The sequence below is a fragment of the Pithys albifrons genome, chromosome Z (genome assembly GCF_047495875.1).
Source record: "Pithys albifrons albifrons isolate INPA30051 chromosome Z, PitAlb_v1, whole genome shotgun sequence".
Classification (NCBI taxonomy): domain Eukaryota; kingdom Metazoa; phylum Chordata; class Aves; order Passeriformes; family Thamnophilidae; genus Pithys; species Pithys albifrons.
Genome location: NC_092497.1, coordinates 65,904,137 through 65,927,906, shown reverse-complemented (window position 1 = coordinate 65,927,906; position 23,770 = coordinate 65,904,137). Strand labels below are relative to the sequence as shown.

At 39.9% G+C, this 23,770-nt stretch overlaps 1 protein-coding gene across 3 annotated transcripts in view; it reads right to left on the bottom strand.

Moving 5' to 3' along the window:
• KDM4C (lysine demethylase 4C) overlaps positions 1–23,770 on the bottom strand; it is a 259,388-nt gene that overhangs the window by 127,779 nt on the left and 107,839 nt on the right. The window lies entirely within an intron of this gene.

The window sequence follows — 23,770 nt, the reverse complement described above, 5'->3', positions numbered from 1 at the left end:
AGGAAATTAGAAGAAAAGTACATTACACGTTCACACAAGTTAGAAACAACAAGGAACAATTCCCCACTTCCTAACGAACACACAAATTCTACTATCTTAACTACAAATTACTTTAAAAGAGAGACAAACCCAAGCAGAAAGGAGAGAACCAGAACAACACATTTTACTTTCCTGAGATAACTGGTGAACCATTGGTGGGCCTGGTCCTTCCCATACCCCCAGGGACAGCATCGTGTGTCCTCCCAAGAGAAAGGCTAAGAAGCAACTGCCTAAGCGACTCCTACCCAGGCTTTTAGTCCTTTGGAGAATGATGTCGTAATGTGGTATAGAATACAATATTGGCTAGAAACAGTCAGCTGTTAACTCAGCCTAGCTCGAGTCAGCTGACAGGTCCAGGTCTACCCCTAGATTTAAAGCCTAAATTTAGGCTCACTTAGGTAACCCTATAACAATGCTGAGTAAACTTTTAGACTAAAGTTACTGTACCTAATACTCCAAAATACTTAAAAGTAGGTGACTGCATTAAGTAAATCAATATGCTTACAGCACATAAACTATCATAGTGGGTTAACCCTGTCTGACTGCTGGGTGTCCATCAACTTCCTCTCTCATTTCTTCTCTTCAGCAGGACAGGGGGAGAAAATAAGATGAAAAATTTCATGGGTTGTGATAAGGGCAGGAACATCACTGACCAATTACCATCTTTGACTCATCTTGAGGGAATTACATCAACCTATTGCCAATTAATAAGAGACAGAGAGAAATGAGAACAAACACTAGCTTTGACCTTGAGATTAGCTCAGTTGGTTAAAACTTGGTTGCAATAATGCCAAGGTCATGAGTTCAATCCCCTGTATGGACCATTGACTTCAGAATTGGACTCGATGATCCTTGGGGGTCCCTTCCAACTCAGAATAGTCTGTGATTGCCTCATGCCCATTTTCCCCAGGCTTTACTTCACTCCTGACTCTGGTGCCTGCAGAGATGTTTCTTTTACATTTTCCTCACTCCTTACTTGCACAGCTCCTCCATGGTGATTTTTATTCTTTCTAAATTTGCTATCACATGAACACCACCAGAGTTGCTGATAGGCTTAGCTTTGGGCAGCAGCAGGTTCATTTTGGAGTCTGCTGTATCTGGTGCTGTCCAAAGTGTAGACAGCTCCTAGCCTGTTCTCCTGATCTAGCCACTGCTGCAGCACCCCTACACTCCCAAAACCTGGCTACTTAAACCTTAGAAAAATTTTTCAGTTAAAAGTAAACTCATTGGCTAAAACAGACTTAAATGGAAAAACTTTTCAAGACCTTCGTTATGGTAAATGGCTAAAGCCTGGCTTTATGGTTTATACGACAACTAGTTTTATTACATTTTTTAAACAAGGAGGGTGTTTAATCATAGAAAAGCTGGAACACACAAAGAACTGAATGCACTTTTTCTACTTGCTATGTTTTTCTACACTGAATGCAAATTTATTTATCTGCTACTTCCATCTATCATTTCTAGTTCACCCTTCTTCTTCTTGAAATTCATAAGATATATAATGAAAAGGAATCTGAGATGTATAAAAAACGTTTGAGTTCCTCTCAATATGTCAACATCAATATGCTGCATATTCACAACACTGCCATCTAATGGGAGATGGGATAAAAAGAAGGGGAAGAAATCAATTTTATGCAGCTATCTTTAATTGCAGTTTTTACCCAAAATACCATCAGAATTTTCCCTTTCCAGAGAACGTGCATATACAGACATATATATACTCTCTGTAGAAAACTTAAACCTATTTAATATAGTAAGTCTCATTCAAAAAGTCCTTGACCAGTCATACTGAACAGTAACAAAAAAAGCAATTAAGAAACTTCTGTACACTGCAAAAGTGCATAGAAGTCCACTGTAATATTTTTAACATTTTAAAATACACTTTTAATGTAAAGGCAAGCAGTACTGGATTTTCTGTCTCTTTATCACACACAATCCTTTCACATTCAAGCCCTGTTGCTACAGACAAAAAAATTATTATTAAAGCAAAAATTTTGCTGTTGAACACCAATACTTCCAGTGCCTCAGCAAAAAATAATTTCTTATGTCAGCACTGAAGCATTAAGAAAGAAAATACATCAAGAAATAAAATATATTCTATGACACAATGTTAATAATACACAAAAAGACTCAAAATAAAGCATGTCTAAATGAGACAGAATTTCTGTCTTTCAGTAATCTTTGATCAGTTCCCACTACAATTTAATAAAACCACTGCAAAATATTAAAAAAAAACAGGCAGGACTTAGAAATACAGAAGAATTTTTTACAAGTTATAAAACTTTTGAAAACATTCACTTCTGAGTAAAAAGCACTGGAGAAAAATCATGCTCAACTGTACCACTGAATGCCTGAAAATACAGAAGACAGGCAAAAATACTTGGAAGTAGCACATTGGACAACAGCACATATGAGAGATGGGCTGATTCCAATGGGATGAAGTTCAAGGCCAAGTGCCGGGTCCTGCACTTTGGTCACAACAACCCCCTGCAGTGCTACAGGCTGGGCACAGAGTGGTTGGAAAGCAGCCAGGCAGAAAAGGGACCTTGGAGTACTAATTGACAGGAAGCTCAACATGAGCCAACAGTGTGCCCAGGTGGCCAAGAAGGCCAGTGGGATCCTGACCTGTATCAAAAATAGCGTGGCCAGCAGGACCAGGGAAGTGATCCTTCCCCTGTACTCTGCGTTGGTGAGGCCACACCTTGAGTACTGTGTTCAGTTCTGGGCCCCTCAGTTCAGAAAGGATATTGAGGTGCTGGAGCAGGTCCAGAGAAGAGCAACAAGGCTGGTGAAGGGACTGGAGCACAAGCCCTGTGGGGAGAGGCTGAGGGAGCTGGGGTTGTTTAGCCTGGAGAAGAGGAGGCTCAGAGGTGACCTCATCACTGTCTAGAACTACCTGAAGGGAAGTTCTAGCCAGGTGGGGGCTGGTCTCTTCTCCCAGGCACTCAGCAATAGGACAAGGGGGCATGGGCTCAAGCTCTGTCAGGGGAAATTTAAGCTGGAGATCAGAAAAAAAATCTTTCCAGAGAGAGTAATCAGGCATTGGAATGGGCTGCCCAGAGAGGTGGTGGATTCACCATCCTTGGAGACTTTTAAATGCAGACTGGACGTGGCACTGAGTGCCATGATCTGGTAAATGGACTAGAGTTGGACAAGGGGTTGAACTCGATGATCTCGGAGGTCTTTTCCAACCCAATCGATTCTATGATTCTATGATTCTATATATTCTGAAAAAAAAGTTCTACTCATATTCCCCAGAATTATTCAATTTAAAAGCTAAAAAAAAAAAACAAACCACTGTCACTCTTTGATAAGTAATCTGGAGGATCTTTTTGTTCTTCTTGGTGGTGGTGGTGATGGTTTTTACTGACTTTTCTTCATTTCTCATTTGATTAGCTCGTAGCTGGTAGTTTTATGGCTTCCTACTCCAAGAAAAAAAGGTGACTGAAAGATTCTCCCTAAAACAAAACTAAATGTCATTCTTCTAAAGAGGCCTCTTGGCACAGACACAAAATGCTCATACCACTGTCTACTGAAATACTGACAGCAGTGATAGTTCCATGAATCACAGCAATTTCGGAAATAATTTCTAATATTTTTTAAAGTAAGTGCAAAATCAAAGTAGTTGGACCACCATGTAAAATGCAGCTGATGCTGCCACAGATAAATGTCACACCTTTGTACTGGAAACAATCACTTTCTGTGTGCAACAGAATTAGTCTGATACCTGTTCTTCAGTCAAAGAGGAGTATGACAATCAGAATATTCAAGGGAACGGAACTCCTTCACAAATCTTATTATTAAATCCTTGCTATTAACATCATCAATGGCACTGTTAAGATTGTTATTATTTATTCCACCATAAAGATACAGCTTGGAGGTAAGCACTTTGACTAAAATTTATTAGTAGCTGCAATCCTTTATGCAACAAACTGGAAGAAAAAAATTTCAGCAACTTTAACTAATTGGCATAACTACATGTGAAATACATTTGTGATTTGAGAAAATTATCTAGGTGAGACACACTCAGCCAGCTCTATTATTTCAAATGCCTACTATTTGTGAATGAAGAAAAGAAAAATTATTTTGTACTAAAATAAAATTTAAATTCTCCCCATTTAGGACTCTCATTCAGCAAAACACAAAGGAGTATGTAAATAAGTCTCTAGACTTACTTTAAAATACCCAAAATACCTCAGAACAATCCTTGACAAACATATCTTTAGAAGCAAGTACGTGTCTTACAAGTCTTTCCAACTTTTCATCATTAATATTAAACTCTTTAATCAAACAGAATCACTGGATTTTTAAAGCTAACATAAAAATACTCCATCTGTAGAGTATTTGGCTGCAACAGAAAGCAAAGAGAGGGTTTATTTTATTTGACTATTAGAAGGGGAGTAGTATTTCTTCCATAGTTTTAAGAACAGAAATGCATATCCCACCTTTACGATTCGCATTTTTCTCTTTTAGCTTAACAAAGTATACCTGTGATGTACCTTCCAAGATGTGAGTTTACACCTTTATCCACAAAATCATCTTCTCCACCAAAACATTCGGTTTTATACTACAGTGTTACAACACTTAACGGACTAAACTTAAAATATCTGAGGGATTTTGGACATGTTGCACTATGTCTTGGATCTTGTTAATTAAAATGTGATTTTCACTATATCTGAAATCTGTTTTAGTTAAAAGCCTTTAAGGTATTATTTGAAGAATAGTGATACTTTATGAGGTTAAACTTTTTTCCTTCACTTACACAATCATTTCACAAAAAGAAGCATCACCTAAATTGTTTCTACACACCTGTGGACCGCCATGCGGAGACTTACAAAGGAAACCACAAAAAGTTCTGTTCTTTGTAAAGAGAGAATGGATTTTTACAAAACATGTAAAAAAGCCATAAATTAGCAGGATGCAGCAAGTATTAGGCTGGTAATGTTCTTTAAAAGCAATGTAAATCTCAATCCACAAAGCATATTCTAAAAATTATTTCATCAAGGTATTTTTCAGTGATATTCCTTCCTAACTTCTTATAATGACTATAACTTTCTTTACTGTACAGTGGCAATGGTGTATTGGAGACAAACATTTAAAATAATTTAGATTCTTCTTACAAGCTTAGCTTCACTTGCACATAATGGACTATTTCATGTACTATATTCCACTCTTTTTCAGTATCTTAAGTGAATCATATTCAAACAATGTAAAAACTGTATTTATATATTAAAAACAAACAAACAAACAACATTTTAAAGGTGCTACGACTGGAACTGCTTTCTGTGGACTACCCCTACAAGAAGTGTTGATAGCAGTGTTTGTTAGGAGGACAGGAATGAATAAAACCTGGTAACAATAACCATTCTTTTCTAAGGAGTTGGGCTGTGATATATTTTCACACTGACCTTCTGGCAACATGTAGGCAGCGTTGCAGAAACCTTTGATATCAGTTAGCCATCTGTGCAAGCTTCAAGAAAGCAAGCCATCCTTTGGCAAATAGAGAGAGTACACTCACTTTTCCCTGACACCTCCAGTCACACACAGCAAAACTGTAAATTCAGAACAACACTCTTAAAGGTTCTTTTTATATAACAGAAAAAATATTTCTAAGAAATTCATTGTTTGTACTCACACATGCATAAGCAAATAGTCTGCAATATATTTTAAATAGTTCAATATTTAAATAGTGCATCACAAAATATCTGGGTTTTTTCTGATTCCTGTTTCTAATTTACTTTACACTTACACATAATGCCACCTACACATTCCTACACAAAGACCCCACTTATATTATGTAGAACTGATTCCATCAGCATCAGTTGCCATTGAAAAAATATGGCCAGTTTTCTCCAATTCCTCTGAAAGCTGGGCAACAGAAACAGTGTGACAAGTCACAGCTAAACAAACCCCATCTTTTCTTAAACGTTCCACCTCACAGTCCTTCTTTCTCTTTATCCTTTACTGGTATCTTGCATGGCACAAGTCTTACTCCTTGAAAGATCTAGTAATTAGTTATTAACTTCTTTCTCTTCATTCTGATTTTAGGCTGCATTTCTAGCCTGGATTCTTTTCCTCTTGCACTCATGTTCACTTCACTGTCCATCTCTGATGCCCATACAAGAGAAACCCTTCACTGGGAGCCTTTACCTCTCTGCTGTGTGAACTCCCCCTGCCCCATCCTTCTCTTAGCTCTCTGTTGCTTCCTTTCTTAGTCCTTTTGGACTGTGTATCGGATACCATGAACTGCCTACCAATTCCTGTATTTTAAAATGGAATGATTCTGAACATGTGAAATCAGAATTTATTTTAAAGAAATTAATCTTTATTTGCAGCAGACCAGAATTAACCAATTCCATAATACCTTCTAACATAAAAAACCAGTTTGTGCAATAACATGTAATACAAAAAAATTATTAACAATAACTTGTAGTCGTGCAATACCTAATACTGACAACATGACCACGTCACTGCTCATCTTGTTGACACAAAATTTTACAGTCATTATCATGGATTTGCTTACAGAAAATTTACTACTATCAAACATTTAAAAAAAGGAATTCACAAGTGACCCAAGTCCAACAATTCCTATAAATTGTATATATCCTTAGCTCATTAATTACAGTAAAGGGATACCTGAAACATATTGCAGGTAAGAAGTTAATGTAACAGGAAACCTCGTTTCTTTTATTTTCTTAACAAAATCAAGAGAAAATTGATAAGTAAATCAATTTTAAAATTCTATTCCAACATACCAGCTGGGGGAAACATCAAATTAGATCTACACATATTGCAGATTAAAGCGGATTATGGTAAAACAGACACCTGGTATGAATAAATGGGCTGAGGAATAGGAAATTTTCTGTTATTTTGGATAGCTATTTCTCAGTTAAAATAAACTGTTACCTCCACTAGACCACTGTCTGCCACAGTGAGTCTACCTGTGTATCACTACTGACATTGCCAATTACTGGTAACACATTAAGTAATTCCACCAAGTCAAATTACTGTCAGGACTCACAGAAGTCTTTTTTAAATTAAGGTTTGGACCTAACAATAATTGAAAATTCATGGTAACATAACCAAGTAAGTACACAGAACTTTCTTCCACAACAACTTGGACTTTACAGAGCTCCAAACACAGCTGCCACTATTAAAAATTTTAGTTGCATTTATATAAGGTGATGCTCACAGACAGATAATGTTGAAAACTAAATACTATTACTGTATAAAAGCTTAGAATTCTGGAGCATTCCTCAGTTCTGCTTCTTAAGAACAGGACAGAAAATGGAGTAGAGACATGCCCTTAGACTATTAAAATGATAAATTACTTTTTAAAGTTCAGAAAATATTTTTATAGACATTTTGAAGATGTTCTAAAATTTCATGCCATAGTTTTCTCCAGTTTCACCTTTTAGCATCTAGATCATTGTAATTAAGGGATGATTAAGCCAGCAAAACAATGTTATCCATGGTAAATCACATTACATAATGACTTCTGCCTGGGAAAGGGAGAAGAATGCAAAGAAACTCCATTTGTTGAGTGTTATTCACAACTGAAAATTTACAGAAGTCTACAGAAATTAACACCAACCAGATTTATTCTAAATTCTCCATCTATGGAATCAGTTTTAGGACAGCACAACTCTTAAAATCCAGTTTCATTTGTACTTTTGCTCAGCAAAGCAGAACAATATTTAGAAAACATATGTACCTTCCAACAGATAATGAAAAAATGTGTAGTTTTATACACCTCCATTCCAGGAATTTCAGAATGCTTTGCAACTATTAGTGTTTCTTCCTGGTAATAGAGAAGAAACCAGACCAAAGAAAGGCTTATTTGTCATGGTCACAAGGCAAAGCACAGTCAGAAATGACACTGGAATATATTTTCAATTCCCTGTTCCACATATTAGACCCAAATTCTAAACTTGAAGAGAGGAAAAGATAATGAGTTTCCCAGTTCTTCAAATAATTTTTTTCACGGCTGTCCCACTATTCAAATTCTATTACAAAGAGAGAAAAAAAAGGAAAGCAGAAAAATACTTGTGAAAAAGAAATTATATGATCCTACCATGTATTTTAAAAGGTAATAAAACCTCACCAATTTCTAATAATTTGCAGCTATCTATTTATGTAGTTCATCACTTAACAGAAGACAGAAAGAAAATAGCTAGTAATGTTCTACAACTATGTACGTCTAAACTAATAAGCAATAAAGCATCGTGACATTTTAAAAAAACAAAAGTTAACCTCCCAAAAAACCCCACAACCAACAAACCATAGCTCCAATACTAACAAAACCCAAAAACTAAACCAAAACCAAAAAACAAACCAATAAAAAAACCTTCCAGAAACAATGTAAAGAAAAAGAGAAAACAGATCTAATTAGAAGGAACTTCAAATGAAGGGTTTCTGCCAGTGTTAAGTAAACCTTGTGGCTGAGAACAATGCTGTTTTGAGGCTGTTTTGACACTTTGAGAAGAGCGACTTTGTGACACTGGTTGTCTACGTTTGGGAAGGTAGTCCAAGAAGGGAAAGTAGCAGATAATGTCAGGAAAACAGAAACTGCAGAATCCTGTACAATTTTTGGCTCCAAGAAATAAAAATTGCTCATAATCTCCATTTTTTGTGTGAAGACGCAGACATGCCCTTGCTACAAGCCATCTCACAGGCCTGTGAACCAAACTCCTTATCGCAGGTCTGGCCTAGCTGTTACCAACCCTGGACTGGCCCCCCTTCCCCCTCCCAGAACTTTCCCAGCAAAGGAAAGGGAAAAAAAACTGAAAAGAAACACACTCAAAAGAACCTGAACTCAATAAAAAGAATAAATTATATTTTCTAACATTCACAAACCACACTGAATACAAAGTACATAGGATCCCACCCCCAGGGGAAAGGGAAAAGGGAAAAGGGAACTGATCAACGAGAAAATTGAGAAGAAACAAAACCAAACCAAAAGAACCGAACGAAACAGAGAAACACAATTAAAAACCTCAAGGAAGGGGAACAAGCATGAAACAAGCTCACCCAGGACAGGAGAACCACCAACAACCAGAGGGATCAGACTCCAGCACCTCCCACCAGCTCCCCAGCCAAGGAAGGAAAGCCAAACAAAACCCCTTCTCCCCTGCTAGGTGGAAGACACCTGTGGAATACTTGTAACTTCCTTAGATACAGTGGTTACTGAGGAAGCCATGGGTCAAACCATTACACTCCTCAAATGTTCCTATCAGGGTACTGCAGTGGCAAGTTGAGTACAAAACCAGAACAATACTTAAAGAATGAAATCTACTCACAACCAAATTATAATGTCTATTATCTTGGAACACTAGGCTCAACTATTCATCATCATCATCATCATCGTGGCTTAGCTTCATGAACGAAGATTTTTGATGGGTCTTTTTAGCCACCAGCATGCTCGCAGCAAGTGTGGGTAGAGCTCATCTATTAAAAATACTCAAATACACAACTTGTAAAAATATGAATCAAAGAAGTGGAACCAGAGTATTATATGCATTTCATGTACCATGAAGAGGAAAGAGTAACTGAACCAAAGAAAAATTCATTGTTTGAAGTATGCACTCAAAATAAAGTGAAATTACCCTTAGATGTTTTGAAAGAAAGGGAGTATGTTTCTGTTCACTAAAGCTCTCAAACAAAAACCAGACTCACTGACACGCAGCAAAGTCCCTTTTAGCAAGCACTCGGTTATCAACAAATACATCACTGTCACCGAAGATCCTAGAGAAACATCTGCCAATAGTCATGGAAAATTGAACCCATTCCTAGAAAATATGAGTTGCCAGCTAACAAATATGACAGACAAACAGAAAGGCTCCGTGTAAACAGAGATTGCATTCAATTTAAACTCCTAATGAAAAAAAATGACAAACCATTCAAAGAAACAGAATTTCCTTTCACTCAAGTGAAGAAAAAAATGAAGGAAAAATCAGGCCTTTCCCTTTCATCATTTTGCCAAATCTCTTTTTTTCATCAGGTGGTTTTTTTTAATTCCCTCACCCGAAGTTTCTACCATAAAGCTTTTATGAAAATGTTTTTAAATCATTCTGATTAACTGTCACCAACATACAGTTATGCTGTGTGCTACCTGGAGTGCCATCATCTTTAACATAAAATCTTTATGGCAAAATATGTGCTTTAATTTTAAATGAGGTAAAACATATTTGCTGCCTCAATGTAAAGTCCTGCAGGACACAGGACACAGGCTGCCTTTATCACTATTTAGGTAGTAGATTAAATATGCCTTGTCTCAAATAGGGTTTACATTTAGATGGTCAAATTGTGATGCTGCTTAACACAAATGCACAATTTTCTTAGTGTACACAGTCTCATTCATCAAAGCCTGCATTACCAATAATGTCTATATTTACTTATATATCAGAGAGCAATGACATACCAGTACAACTGCCTTGTTTCACTCAGCAGAGAGTACAGCTGAAGCCCAAACCGCTCCCCCACCCCAATATTTTGCCTTTAAGAAGAATGATAATTTAATTCTGCATGCTTTTTCTTCTTTCCTCTGGCCTCCCTTAAAGAAAAAGATACTATTTCCCCACCTGATTTTACCTTTTAATCTAGACATTCTTAGCATGGCCTTACCACTTTCATTTCCCAAAACAGATGTTTTCTTTTAACAATTTAATTTCAATGGCCGGAGACATGTGCCAGCAAGGAACCAAAGGAAATGCCAAATGCCTGGGAGGAATAACCCCAGGCACCAACACGGGGCCCGTGGGCAGAGAAGGCCCAGGGGGGCTGTGGGGGCAGCACCTGGAGCTCTGCCTAGCCCTGGGCTCTGCAGTGCCCGAGAGGAGGAGCCGCTGGAGGGAGCCCAGGGAAGGGCCACGAACACAGTGAAGGAACTGCAGTTCCTATGAGAAAAAGCTGGGGGAGCTGAGGCAGTTCAGCTGGAGAAGGAGCTGAGGCACGAGGCTCTCACCACAGGACCTGACACGCCTCAGGTTGGACTGGGGGTCACCACAGACGGCCATGCTGTGAGGCCAGGGCTCTCCCCCCCGGGCTGGACAGGCTCCTGTGCTCGCCCATTCGGCCTCCTGTGAGTGCCGCCCGCAGTGTGTGCCCTCAGCGGGGCCGTGGCCGTGCCTGGCAGTGTCACTGCCCAGCAGAGCCGTGGTGGGGCCTGCGGGTGTGGCCCCGGCTGGAGGATGGCACAGGCCTGGCACTGCTGAGGGCTGGCAGCCGGCTCCTCCTTCCCTGACCGCCTCCTGCGGCTCCTCCGTGCCAGCCCCAGTCCCGCTGGCTGGCTGGGGACAGCCTGGGGCAGGGCTTTGCCCTGGGATGTGGGGGAGCGCAGGGAGAGGCACACGGGGGAGGCAGCTGAGGGGCCAGGCGGTCACTTTCCGGCCTGCAGGGAGACCCTGTGGGGGCCTTTGCCCATCCTCTCTCCCCGCTCTTCACGGCCTTCTCCGCTGCTCCGTTCCTGGCGCCCGAGGAGCTCAGGCACTTCGCACCTTGGCAGAACATGGCGCCCGACACCGAGGAGGCCGTGCCGGAGAGCGGCTGTGCCGGGACGGCCGCCACGAACCAGGGGCAGTGGGAGGCGGCGGCAGACAGCCTGTGCCCCATCTGCCTGGACACAATGGACGACGCAGCCCACGTCGGCACCTGCCTGCACACCTTCTGCTTCACCTGCATCCGGCAGTGGGCCGCCGTGTGCGCCACGTGCCCGCTCTGCCGGCGCCACTTCGTCTGCATCCTGCACGCGGTGAGGGCAGACGACGACTACAAGGAGTACGTGCTCAGCTCGCCCGCCGGCACCGCGGCCAGGCACAGGCTGCACAGCAGGTCCCTGCAGCGACACTACCACCTGCGCTCACGGCCCCACAGCACTCGTGGCACGGGGAGTGCGGCGCTGGCACAGACCCACCGAGGCCGGGCTCCGGGGCCCTCCAACCCCTCTGCCCCATAGGCTGCAGGGCAGTGCTTGGCCGGCCCTGCCCACGGACCTGCCCTGCACTGGGACCGGCCGAGAGCGCGGCCTGTGGCCTTCACACAACTTGGATGCACATCCAGAAGCTTTCCAGAGTGTGCATCTTTCCAAACCACTTGGGATGCTGCATGTGAACCCACCAGTTAGAGGGACGTGTAATTTTGTCTCTCTTTTTCATTACTATGATTATTATTATTAGTCATGGTAGTATTGTTAAAATTATTAAACTGTTCTAATCTTAACCCACAAGGTTTATCCTTTTCTTTCCAATCCCCCCACCCCACTTCCCTTCCCAGTGGGGCAGAGGTGGCAAGCAGCTGTGTGGAACTTGTTTCTGGCTGGGGTTCTTAATTTGATGAGCTGGTGCTGGAAGATTGTTGGCTTCCTGGCCATTGAACAAGGATCCAAAGCTTTTCAGAGCAGGATTCTCTCAAAACCAAAGCAAGCCACTACAGGCAATGCTTTTTAGCCCTGTCTCAACAATGTAGGAAAACAAAGGGGAAAATGTCTGTAGTGTGCCATGAACTACTTTAAGATTGATGCTGTACCAGAGGCCCTTTGGTTCCCACTCTCCCAGCCTTCCCTCTCCAAGCACCAGGCACGGCTGTCCAAGCCCTGTGGCCACCAGCCAGGCCACCTGACTTGAAGCAAAGCCACGTCTGTGGTCACAGGCTTTGCTGACAACCCTCTCCCTGCTGGTGCCTCCACAGCCAAATGGCTCTCTCTGGTCATCCCCCTGTCAGCCCTCTGAGCCTTCCTCTGATATTTCTCTACAGCAGCAGCCTGACTCTTCCAGCCCCAAACTCCGCAGCCATGGCTGGAATTCAGGAGAGGCTTTCCTGCTCTTCTGGGGACAGGTTTCACAAAAGACACTGCCCGGGAATGAGGCCCATCTGTTTATCTGGACTCGGTCATTGTCAGACAGCAAAGCTCTAAATCCCAGGATCCTGGGATTTAGGGAGCCACCCAAGGAGCAGACTACTGTGCAAACAAAGCATAGCTGTGCCCTCCACCCTGTCTCCCTGCCCCATTCTTGCTGGGCCCTTCCCAGATCGCTGCTTTTAATCCTTTCCCCAAACACACCTGCACCAGCCTTGAACGTTTTCACAAGCTGGGCAACAACCCCAACTTGTAGTGTCTGGGCAGTTCCACAGATTCTTGCCCCAAACCCCACAAGGGCCCCCCAGCCCTCCTGGAAGAGACCCCCAACAGCCAGAGAGGGCCCTGTGCTGTGTTCCTGTGGGATCCATCTCAGATTTCAAGGAAAGGGCCTGGAGGTCCTGCGGACACCAGCATGCAAACAGCACTGTTGGTGTGCCCTGGTGACCAAAATGCCAAGAGCCTCCTGGAGTGCACTGGAGGAGGAGTGCTGCCAGCAGGCCAGGGAAGGATCCCACTCTCTCCTCAGCCTCATGAGGCCACACCTGGAGTGCTGAGCCCATCTCTGCGCTCTCTAGTCCAACAGAGATGAGGAGCTCCTGGAGAAAGCTCAGAGAAGTCCCATGAACATAGTGAGGAAACTGGAGTCTTTCCTCTCAGAGAAAAAGCCAAGAGAGCTGGCATGGTTCCGGGAAGGTGCCGAGGGATCTCACCACTGTGTGGACACATCAGATGCAGGGAGTAAAGAAGAGGGAGCTTGACTCCTCTTGATGATGCTCAGTGGCAGAACAAGAGGCAATGGGTACACAGTGCAGCGCACAATATCCCATTTATGCATGAGACAACTTTTTTATTGTCTATACTTTTAACCACCATGACTAGCCTTCAGCATCATGAAGAAAATGGAAGCATAAGGTAATCTTCTTCCCTCCACCACCTCACTAGGTACACGGCTCTGCAGTTAACCTCTCAGAATAAGGCAGGAACCAGTTACTGGGCCCCTTACATGTTGAATAACATTTCTGAAAAAGTTACCACTGATTACAGGTTAACAACTATAAAATATGCAGGATAAATGCACTAAAACATAGAACAAAGCCAAAGTACAGTTCCTAGATGACAAGCTGAATGTACAAATGAAGGTCTTGTCAGAAGATGATGACCAACACTTCTTACCTCAGATAATTTACCATGCACTAGAGCCGAGAAAGCAAACATTATTTCACTGTGCATTGAAGTTTTTCAGAAAACATAAAAAACAAAACACACTAACTCTGCCGCAATATCAGATACATCTATTTAACTTGTTTATATATTCATCAGCCCATAAAAGAGAATGAGAGGCAGAGCAAACTAAGTGTCATCAAGTGTTATAAGAGACAACAATGCATATGAAACTGATATAAGGACCTTAGTGTGGAGCATGCAGACTTGTTCTTAGATAAGAAAATGAAAATCACTTACTAGGGTACCAGAATTCCTTGGCACGTTTTTGATTCAATACATTTCATTTCAGTCTATAACAGAACTTGTCTTAATCCATTCACTCTTTGTCTTACTAACATAGCTAATATCTCCAAATACCAGGATAACTTGGAATAAAAGTACTGACTTGCCATTAGCCTGTTCAGAGGTAGGCTAGGTAATCAAATTATTGATCCAGGAAATATCTTGTAGCATCAAGGACTGAACTGACAATAAAAAATACACACACAAAAAAAACCCTAAAAAAACCCCAAAAGCCACAGAAACAAATAACCCCCCAAAAACAACCACATAAAACGAACAAACAAACGAAAACCATGCATTTTTCTGATTTTACTCTGAAACTCACATTGTTCTGCATTAGATAGGACTGTGCTTGGCTGTCCAGAAAATATATAATGAAAGTTTCAGAGATCTCTATGGCTGCAAAGCATAAATGTATCATCACTTCCTTGGCTAAGTGACTGCATTATTAACATGTTTATACCAACTTGTATACACTGACAACCACTATAACTGCTTGGCATTAGGAGATTGTGAACACACGTGTTCAAAACAGTTTTAACTTCATTCATAAATGGTTATAGATAACACCTGACATGCCAAGTGTGCCTAAGCTAAAACCTCTTTACTGTGCTTCAGTATTTTTAAAACTGTATACAATTAAAAGTATGCTAACTGGTATATTTTTTAAAACACTTTCCTAACATAGGTAAGGCACAAGGCTGTATAAGTAGAGACAGAAGGGGCATTCTCTAAAAAGCATTACACTGCAGTGAGCACTTGCCAAAAATGCCAATCTTTTGCAGCATGTAGATTCAAAAGGCATCACACTGTTACTACAACTTTGCTCATACCAAACAGTATGCTTAGTTTAGCTCTTTTCCTTTCTTTTTATTAAACAGAATGTAACAAAGAGTATGTGTCATTTTATCATTATTCCTTTCGGGTGTCTGTAAAAGATAAAAGGATCATTTGAGATCTATGTGCCTTCTTTCAATAATTACTTTCTAAACTAATCAGAATTGCCATCAGCCAATTGTTCCTTGTTTTGACAAAAGATCAGGATTCTGCTGGTGAGAGAGTGACAATATGATGTGCTGCTTATTCAATTTTTCTGTCAAATAAATTGGAGATATCTTCCCACAACACTGCAAGAAGATAGAGAATTTCTCTGGTCATAAAGTCTAATAAAAGTAATGAAGCTTCACTAGGAAAAACAAAAATATGGCTAGCTTTCTCTGGATTAGGTCCAAAACTGGGATAAATAGTTCATTAAGAACAACTGTTTGATATTTTCAAGACAGTCAGATGATCAGATTTACCTGTTCATAATCAGTTCATCAAGGATATTTATAAGATATTTATAAATAAGAGTATTTTTGCCTAAGGATTTTGGGTAAGTGTAAAAACCTAAATACTGCATTTCTGATGCTGTCAGATCCTTAAGAATATTTGTTTTAGTCAGACAGACACAAGACACTACGCAGAGTTCACACTACACTTACAAATCACAAAATGTATTCTTTTACTGATTTTTAGTCTGTTTTAGAAAAATACTTCTATCCCACCTGAAATAAATAGAAGTGCTATTGAAATTTAAGGTCTTTAACTTCACAGAAAGATTGTGTTTGCATTTCATGCAAAAGAATATTGTGTTATATACCTTTCCCTCTGAGAAGCTTTTACAGAAGGTTTGATTTGGCAGACACAGAAATGATAAGACCGAACAAGTCCTGTATCATATCCTGATTGCTTTTTAATCTGTGAAAAGTCTATTAATCAGAACATGCCCAGAGAGTGAAAGAGATTTCTGCATCAACTCTCTATTAACTTCTACCAGTTCCATACATTTCTATGAATGTTCTATCCTCACTTGCAGCTGGCCTAAAACCTATAATTAGTAGAGCTGGTATCAGTTCTACAGGCTGGCAGGCAGTGAAGACCAATCTCAGATAATTCAACTTCATTCCAGCCAATTATATTTCTGGTTTAAGAAAACCCCACATCTGTACATTTTATAGTCACACACACACAAAAAAAGGCTGTAAATAAAGGAAAAAGGAAATCACTATATATGCAGTTCTTTTATTTATGCCTTGAAAAATGTCTTCCTATTGTGATCTATTAACTGTCAAGAAGAAAACTAACATAAATATGTTCTACATTGATAGCTCTGTTCTTCGGGGGGAGGGGGAGAAGGGAAGGAAATGTAAACAAACAAAAAAGTGTCAACAGCAGTACCTTTCCATTAAGAAATGCAAGAGCCATTTTTCCTGGGTGTTTGACACAGTAAACTGAAGAAGGAAAATTAAGATTTAAAAGAATAGGAAAAGATCAATATGAAATCGCATTGACTATTCTAATTCTACATTAAATACTATTTATATGGATTCAGTACTGCAAAACTGAAATACTGCCATCAACTCTACTCAAACACTTGCACTAAAATAGTTTTCTGTGCCAGATAATTAAACAGTTTTTTCAAAGAACTACTTGAATGTAGTATTCAACATAAAGCAGAATAATCAGAATTTTTTACACATTTCCACGATTTCATTATATGTTTTCCTTGCTTGCTGCATGTCTAAGAAGTTATCAACAGCTCAGTTAAGCAATAGCTTACGTTCTGTAATAGTTCTAATTGAGAATTGTAACTCTAGAAGCAGAATTGAGTTCAACTTCCATGCAGCCTCCAATTTCTGTGTATTTCCATTCCACTTTGAAGAACTGATGAAGGAACTGAAATCCTCAATTACAGAGCCTAACATAGAAGATCTACCATCTTGATGTTTATGTGCATGCAAAAATAAAGTGATTCTTCCTTGCAGACTTTCAAGAATTTAGGTAATACAATTCTGTGTTCTGATTCGCAGGAGTTTTCTCTCCAAGTTCAGATCTGGTATTTTAACATGAATATACTTCACATTGCCCTCATTGAATCATCACTCTCATTTAATTTAGACAAAAGCTGTAATTATGTCCTTGTGGTAATGTGGTTTTCTGTCAAAAGTAAAAACTTCTATTAAATTGCATAGACTGACAGGAGGGCCAACACAAGAAGAAATTAAACTATACAAAACATAGAACTGCATATCTAAACAGCTTCAATAAAGGATGGAAATGGCCACAGAATTTTTATTTTTCTCCTGACTTTCTTCCCTTATTTCCTGTTAAACATATGTAAGTGCTTTAAGTCCAAATCCTGGAAAATAGCATTTAGAAGTTTTGTGTTCAGCATGGGTCTCTAAATACTTAATAGGGTTATTTTTTATTTATATTGCATGTGATAAGACCAAATTAGGTTATTAAATTTTAACATTCCATGGAGGAATGGTAATGGCTTTCTGATGATGTCAGAATAGTTAGTATACAACTTTTGTGTTTACTTTTCCAGCGCGATCAGCATCTTATTTTATTGCGCAGATGTCACTCTACCAAATTATTATCAGACTGTTCCATCTTTAAGTAGATAATTCTATGCCATATGTTTTTTAGGAATTAAGATTCTTGCACTGGTACATACCATATTGCTCTCTCTCACTAAATACAGTTAAAAGAATTAATGCTTCATAGATACATGCAGTGAACACTAAACCTGCCACTGGGAAGGACGTGACACAAGAAGGGGAACATTGCTTGATGTTCTTTTCAGCTGCAACCAACCTATTGGAAAAGAACTAGCAGTTTAAACTCAAGACTTGTACAGTCATGAAATGACATCAGGGAAGATAGAAGAATTGGAAATTATATTCTTTGATAAGTTTCTTCTGTCTCCTGAGAAAATACAAAGTTTCTTCAGCTTCTGTTCACTGAGGATGAAAGCTGAGGATGCACGATGTCTTGCAGAATCAGAAGTCTTGTGAACATATGTAACTTAAAGTAAAACTGGTCTCAAAAGTCACAAACAGAAAAAAAATTAAGTTGAACTATAAACAAATTTTTACCTGGATCAGGAAAGTTGTGTTTTCATACAAATTTATCACAAGCATATGTGAAGTATTTGCGCAACAGGAAAAAAATGTAGTAAGATGATCTTTCCAAAACTCGATGTCTGTCTTCTTGAAATCATTTTTCTCTGAAACATTTACTCAGCAAGTACCATATCTTCTACTCTTTATAGGTAAAAAAAGCAAAATGACCATTTCCAATTTCTTCACTGTTACAGACAAATACAGAAGGCACGGGTCAGAGTCACTGTACAATCTTTTTCATTCTTATGGAAGAAGTCAACTACAGTTAACAGAGGTGCTAAAAGATTCTACCGAAAGTTCACATTCTTTATGCAGTATAAAGTGGAATGAAACGTTACCCAACAAAAGGTCTGCAAATACCACAGGAATTCCCACAAATAAGCTCTTTTCCTAGGTACCAACCAAACGAGGTCTGCATCGTGAGGTTCATTTCCTTCTAAAGTTTATTTCTTTCAGGTTGTTTGGAGAGGGAATTGAAAAAAAAATAATGAAAAAAAGACAGCAAGCACTATACTGCAAACACTGAAAGCTGCCTATTTATAGACACACTAGTGGCTTTTGCTATTAAATTTTTAGGCATAGGTTTTAATTAGGCTGAGATTTTATTACTGCTTCATTTCTGGGGATCACAACAAGCAAAATTCCAGTTTAAACAAAGTAAAACTAAGCAGTTCTCATGACAAAATGAAAGCAGAACCAAGATGCCTATTTCTATTGGATAAGAAGCAAAAGCGTTTCTTTTATCACCTTTCTTGTTCTGCTTTGGAATTCAGCATTTGTCTCTAGAAAAAAATACACTTAATTCATTCCTTTCATATGATTTTGCTATTCTAACTGATATCCATAGAATTACATGTATGTCTTTTTCCTCACTTGACTTACCAGGCTGCCCACTCTAAGAGTAAGAACAGAAAAAAAAATTTTTTATGTCTTTCTAAACTATTTTTACAGACCACAATCTTGAACTTCGCTTCCACGAGGCATAACAATTTATTGTGATGCTTGCTCAAATATATTCATGGCCCATAGATTGCCTACATGTTTTTTTTCATATTTGTATACTGCAATGAACTCTTTCATACTTGCAAGGATAATGTTCCTAAACGCACCATGTCTGCAACAGAACCATGGGATGTGGATACCAACAACTCAAGTACAGTGTCCTGGATCCATTCAACAGATATAAAAATTATGCCTATATGGAGCAAACCAGAAAGCTAAAATGCATTTATACATAAAATTGCAGCTTGCCTCTCAATCCCACTTCTCTGCCTTTGCTATCTTTCTTTGTGGTAATTCTGCTCTGGTCAATAAACCAAAGGAATTTTTCTATTTGCTTTCAAAGAAGATTCCTTCCTCTAACTTTTTGAATTTAACTTTTCTTGAACACAAATGTTCAGAATTGCATAGTCTTTCAGGTGAGTTTTACTGTGGTCATCTGCAATGGCAGTGACACTTTCATATCACTACTACTAGAAAGAAAAATGTTACTGACACTATCTACAACTGCATTTCTTCTGTCCAATAACATCCTGTAGAGTTCTCATAATCATTAGCTACACAGACCCAAGATCATTTCTGAGATGACATCCCAGCTGCCACCAGTCATTCCTGTTACTCAAACCTTAGAGGATGATCTTTTAAAACAAGTAAATGAAATTGAAATATTGCCACTGTAGCATATGTCTGCCAGAAGCTGTACCACAGCACTCTCCTGTCACAACAACATCACTTAGCACTAAACCGACATTCTTCTCCACATTTGAGAAGATGCACCAAGGGGGTGACAGGTTTGCATAACTGAGAGAGAACAATTTATTAAAAAGCCAGTTCCCCTGTAACACTGCAGCCCCAGAGCGGCAGGCTCATGGGTTAAGGTAGGAGCTTCATATATATATAAATATTAAAGAATACATATATATATATATATATATGTATTCTTTAATACCTTGAGATAAAGTAAAGAGAGTAAGTCATAAACTTATTCCCAAGGTGTTTCTTTATTAATTTTGGGGAGAAGATAAGGGAACTTGGCTGTTGTAATTTTGGGATGTTAAAGGAAAAAAATTCTCTCCCTGCCACTAACTCCCCATGCCATTAATTAACAAAAGAAGTGGTCAACTGCTACAAATTCCTGTTTAATCATTTTGGGTGGAGGGCAAACTGGGGGAAGGTGTGGTGGGAACAGGTTTGCACTGTCTCTTGTTTTTTGGGGCACATCACACAGCTCTGGCGGAAGGCTGCAGCTGTGTGTGTTGCTGTTGGAGAGAAGCCGTGCTCCTGCTCCTCACTGCTCCTGTGGAGTAAGCTAGTTTTTTCTTGCCACTGCTGTTCTGCTGGTTCAGCTTCGGGGCCCTGGTCGCCGCCCTGGCTTCACCGTCGCCTGCAGTGTCACGGCCGCCCACCCCACCGCAGCACTGCAACCCGAGAGAGAGGACTTACAGCTCCTTTTCGGACATGCTGCAGATTTTTCCTTCCTGGGAACTATCATCATCCCTCCACTCCCAGTTTTTCCTTCTTCGTTTGGGACAAAGGACAAAGAGAGAGTTTATGTGAGTGCTCACTGCTCATCTCTGCCTTGCTGGGAAAAGACTGAAAATTCATCTTGCAGCCAGCCGAGGTGGGACACTGACACTGCCCAGAAATATAACTGCACCAGGAGGAATCTACCCTTTGGGGGGTTCTTTTCTTTTAGTTTTTTACCTTTGGTGCTGGGGGAGTAGTTTGCTCTGCTCTGTTTACAGTTATATCTATGTCTACATGTATATGTATATGTATATATATAGTAGTCAGGAACAATTATCCTTCTTATATGCATTTTCTAATTAAAGTTCCTTTTCTTAAATTTAATGAAGAATGACGTGATTATTGTGGAGGAATCCTCTCCTCTGCTTTTTGGTAAACATTTTGGTTTTCCCTCAAACTAAGACATTGGCAAAGGTTCAAAAAGTGCAGTGCACAAGGTACACAAAATATTCCACCACAATACCAATTCAGCACATATTAATCCACAGCACTCCAGTCAATATTCAATCAATCCACATCACTTACATCAAATCCAACCCCTCCAGCTTCAAGCCACCCAAGGCATCAAGAAAGCAGCAAAGAAAAAGAAGCAGAGGAAGCAAAATGAGAGAAGGAAAAAGAGTGAGAAACAGATCATACAGCTATCACTGAGACTTCATGGAAGACCAGCTCACACACGCCGAGGTGGCAGAGCCATGACACGTGGCACCCTAAAACCTGTGGTTTAATCTGCTCTGTTTTCTGTGGCCACCCCGCCAGAAGGAGCCTCTGACCCCCTGGCCAGTCTGGATTCCCAGGCCGTGTTCTCACTGTCCCTGCCACTCCGAGCTGGGTCAGGGGCTCCAGGAGCTGTGGGGTGTTATGGCTGTTTGTGACTGGCAGCTGCTCTGGGGCTTCCCCATGTGGGCTCCAGGCCCTGCCATGAGGGACACGATGCCACCCCACCACCGTGAGGTTTGACCCATTCCTGCCCCTACACACACACACACACGCACACACCCACACACACACAAGGTGGTGGTGCTAACCCAGCAATCACTGACCTGGTGTCTAACAGCCCCCCAGCAAGCCTTCACCATTTTAAAACAGTGGTAATTAATTTCTTCATCAAACACAATGTAGTCACTGTTTGAAAATATCCATGATGTCAAACACCAAAAAATTACCAGTGAAGCAGTTCCATTATCACCATTCCACACTCTCTTATGTCCAGTTTTCATTCATAGCTTTAACGAACCTTGTGCTTGAGGCTTCCTACCCTTTCAGCTGACTTTGTCTGCAATCCTATTACTCAGAAAGTTTTATTGGTGCAAGTACCATTTCTAGATTTCTGGGAAACATCCATTTCTTCAAACTTGGAAAAGTGGCAAGTATTTTACATTTGAATAAAATGAGAAACAGACACTAGACTTGTAAAAATAACAGGCAAAGAAATCAGTCTCAAACTTCTCTGCTTCACCTAAAAATACTTTTTCTCTGATGTAGCCTGAAAGCTCATGATTCTCACAGCCTACTAGTCAACAGAGGAAACAGTGCTTAAACCTGTAACTGGGGTGAAACCGCGCACTGTTACGAGCCAGCCTGTCTGCAGGCATTCTTTGTTTCAGAATCTGTAACCAGTAATTAATACAGCCTTTCACAGCTCTTTGAAATGAAAGGAGATTTTCACCTTAAAGGAACAAATAACTCTGAATGAAAAAAAAAAGTGTAAACAATGAAACACTGTCTATGGATACCTGTTTTCTACAAACCTAGTCCAGATGCCTAAGATCATGCAGTCTGCTTGTTTTTCTGTGCATAATTCTCATTTTCCATATAATAATACTTTCCTAATAATTTCAATTGTCTGAATTAACCCCTCCAAGCCACTGCATGAAAACACATGGTTATGAGCCAGACTTGGAATAAATGTTTTCTCAAATAAGAACGTGTGCATTGCCTCTTATCCTGACTACTGGGAGATAAAGATACTGTACCACAAAAACAGCCTCATGGTTTGCTATTGAAGCACAATACTGTGCATGCAGCACGTTTCCAGCACAGCCACGTGGATCATAAACTGGTACCAAGCTGCTCTGCATGTTTTGCACTCCTCAGTTCAACCACAAACTAAAGACACTCCTCCTTCCAAACTGCACTTAACCGCTCTCCTCATGGAAAATGTACAGTGATGTGCAGGTGCACAACATGTACAGTACTACCATTAACCAGGTGATACACATCATGGAAGTTACCAATTACAGGTGATGGGAAGACTTTGACTTTTTTACAGGTCAACATTATCAGTTAATTTCTGTGATTATAATACAAAACAAATACTGCTCCACAGATCAATTAACAGTCTCCACTGGCCTTAGATGGCAAATTTGAAATCAAATCAAACTTTTAAACAAATGGGGAGTAAAAGTGATGCGTATTTAAATACAATAAATTCACAGCAAGGGCAAAAATATTTTCTATCTGTCAAGAATGGTCTTTCCTAGTTTACAGTGATTAACTGTTAATTGATTAGAAATTTCACAGGGCATTTTAATATACTAGAAACAATATTCTTTCTTAGAAACTCATCTAAACTATCACATTACTTTGACCTATGGTCCTCTTTACGGAAGAAAATTACAGAACTGGGGTAACTTGCACCAAGAAGTACAGCATTACTGAGAATCACTGTGACCTGGACAAGCAGTTATGCTACAGAAACATTTCACATTATGAAATTTGTAAAGAAACAAAATATAAATTAAAAGGGAAATTGAAATATTTTCAGAAGTCATGTTCCATTTGGCCCTTTTCTGTCTGTATCTTTGTCTCCAATGGCAAGACAGCATTCTGTTAGCCACTGCTATCTTCAAAGATACAGAGCTTGACACAAAGTATGACTAGGAACTAGTTT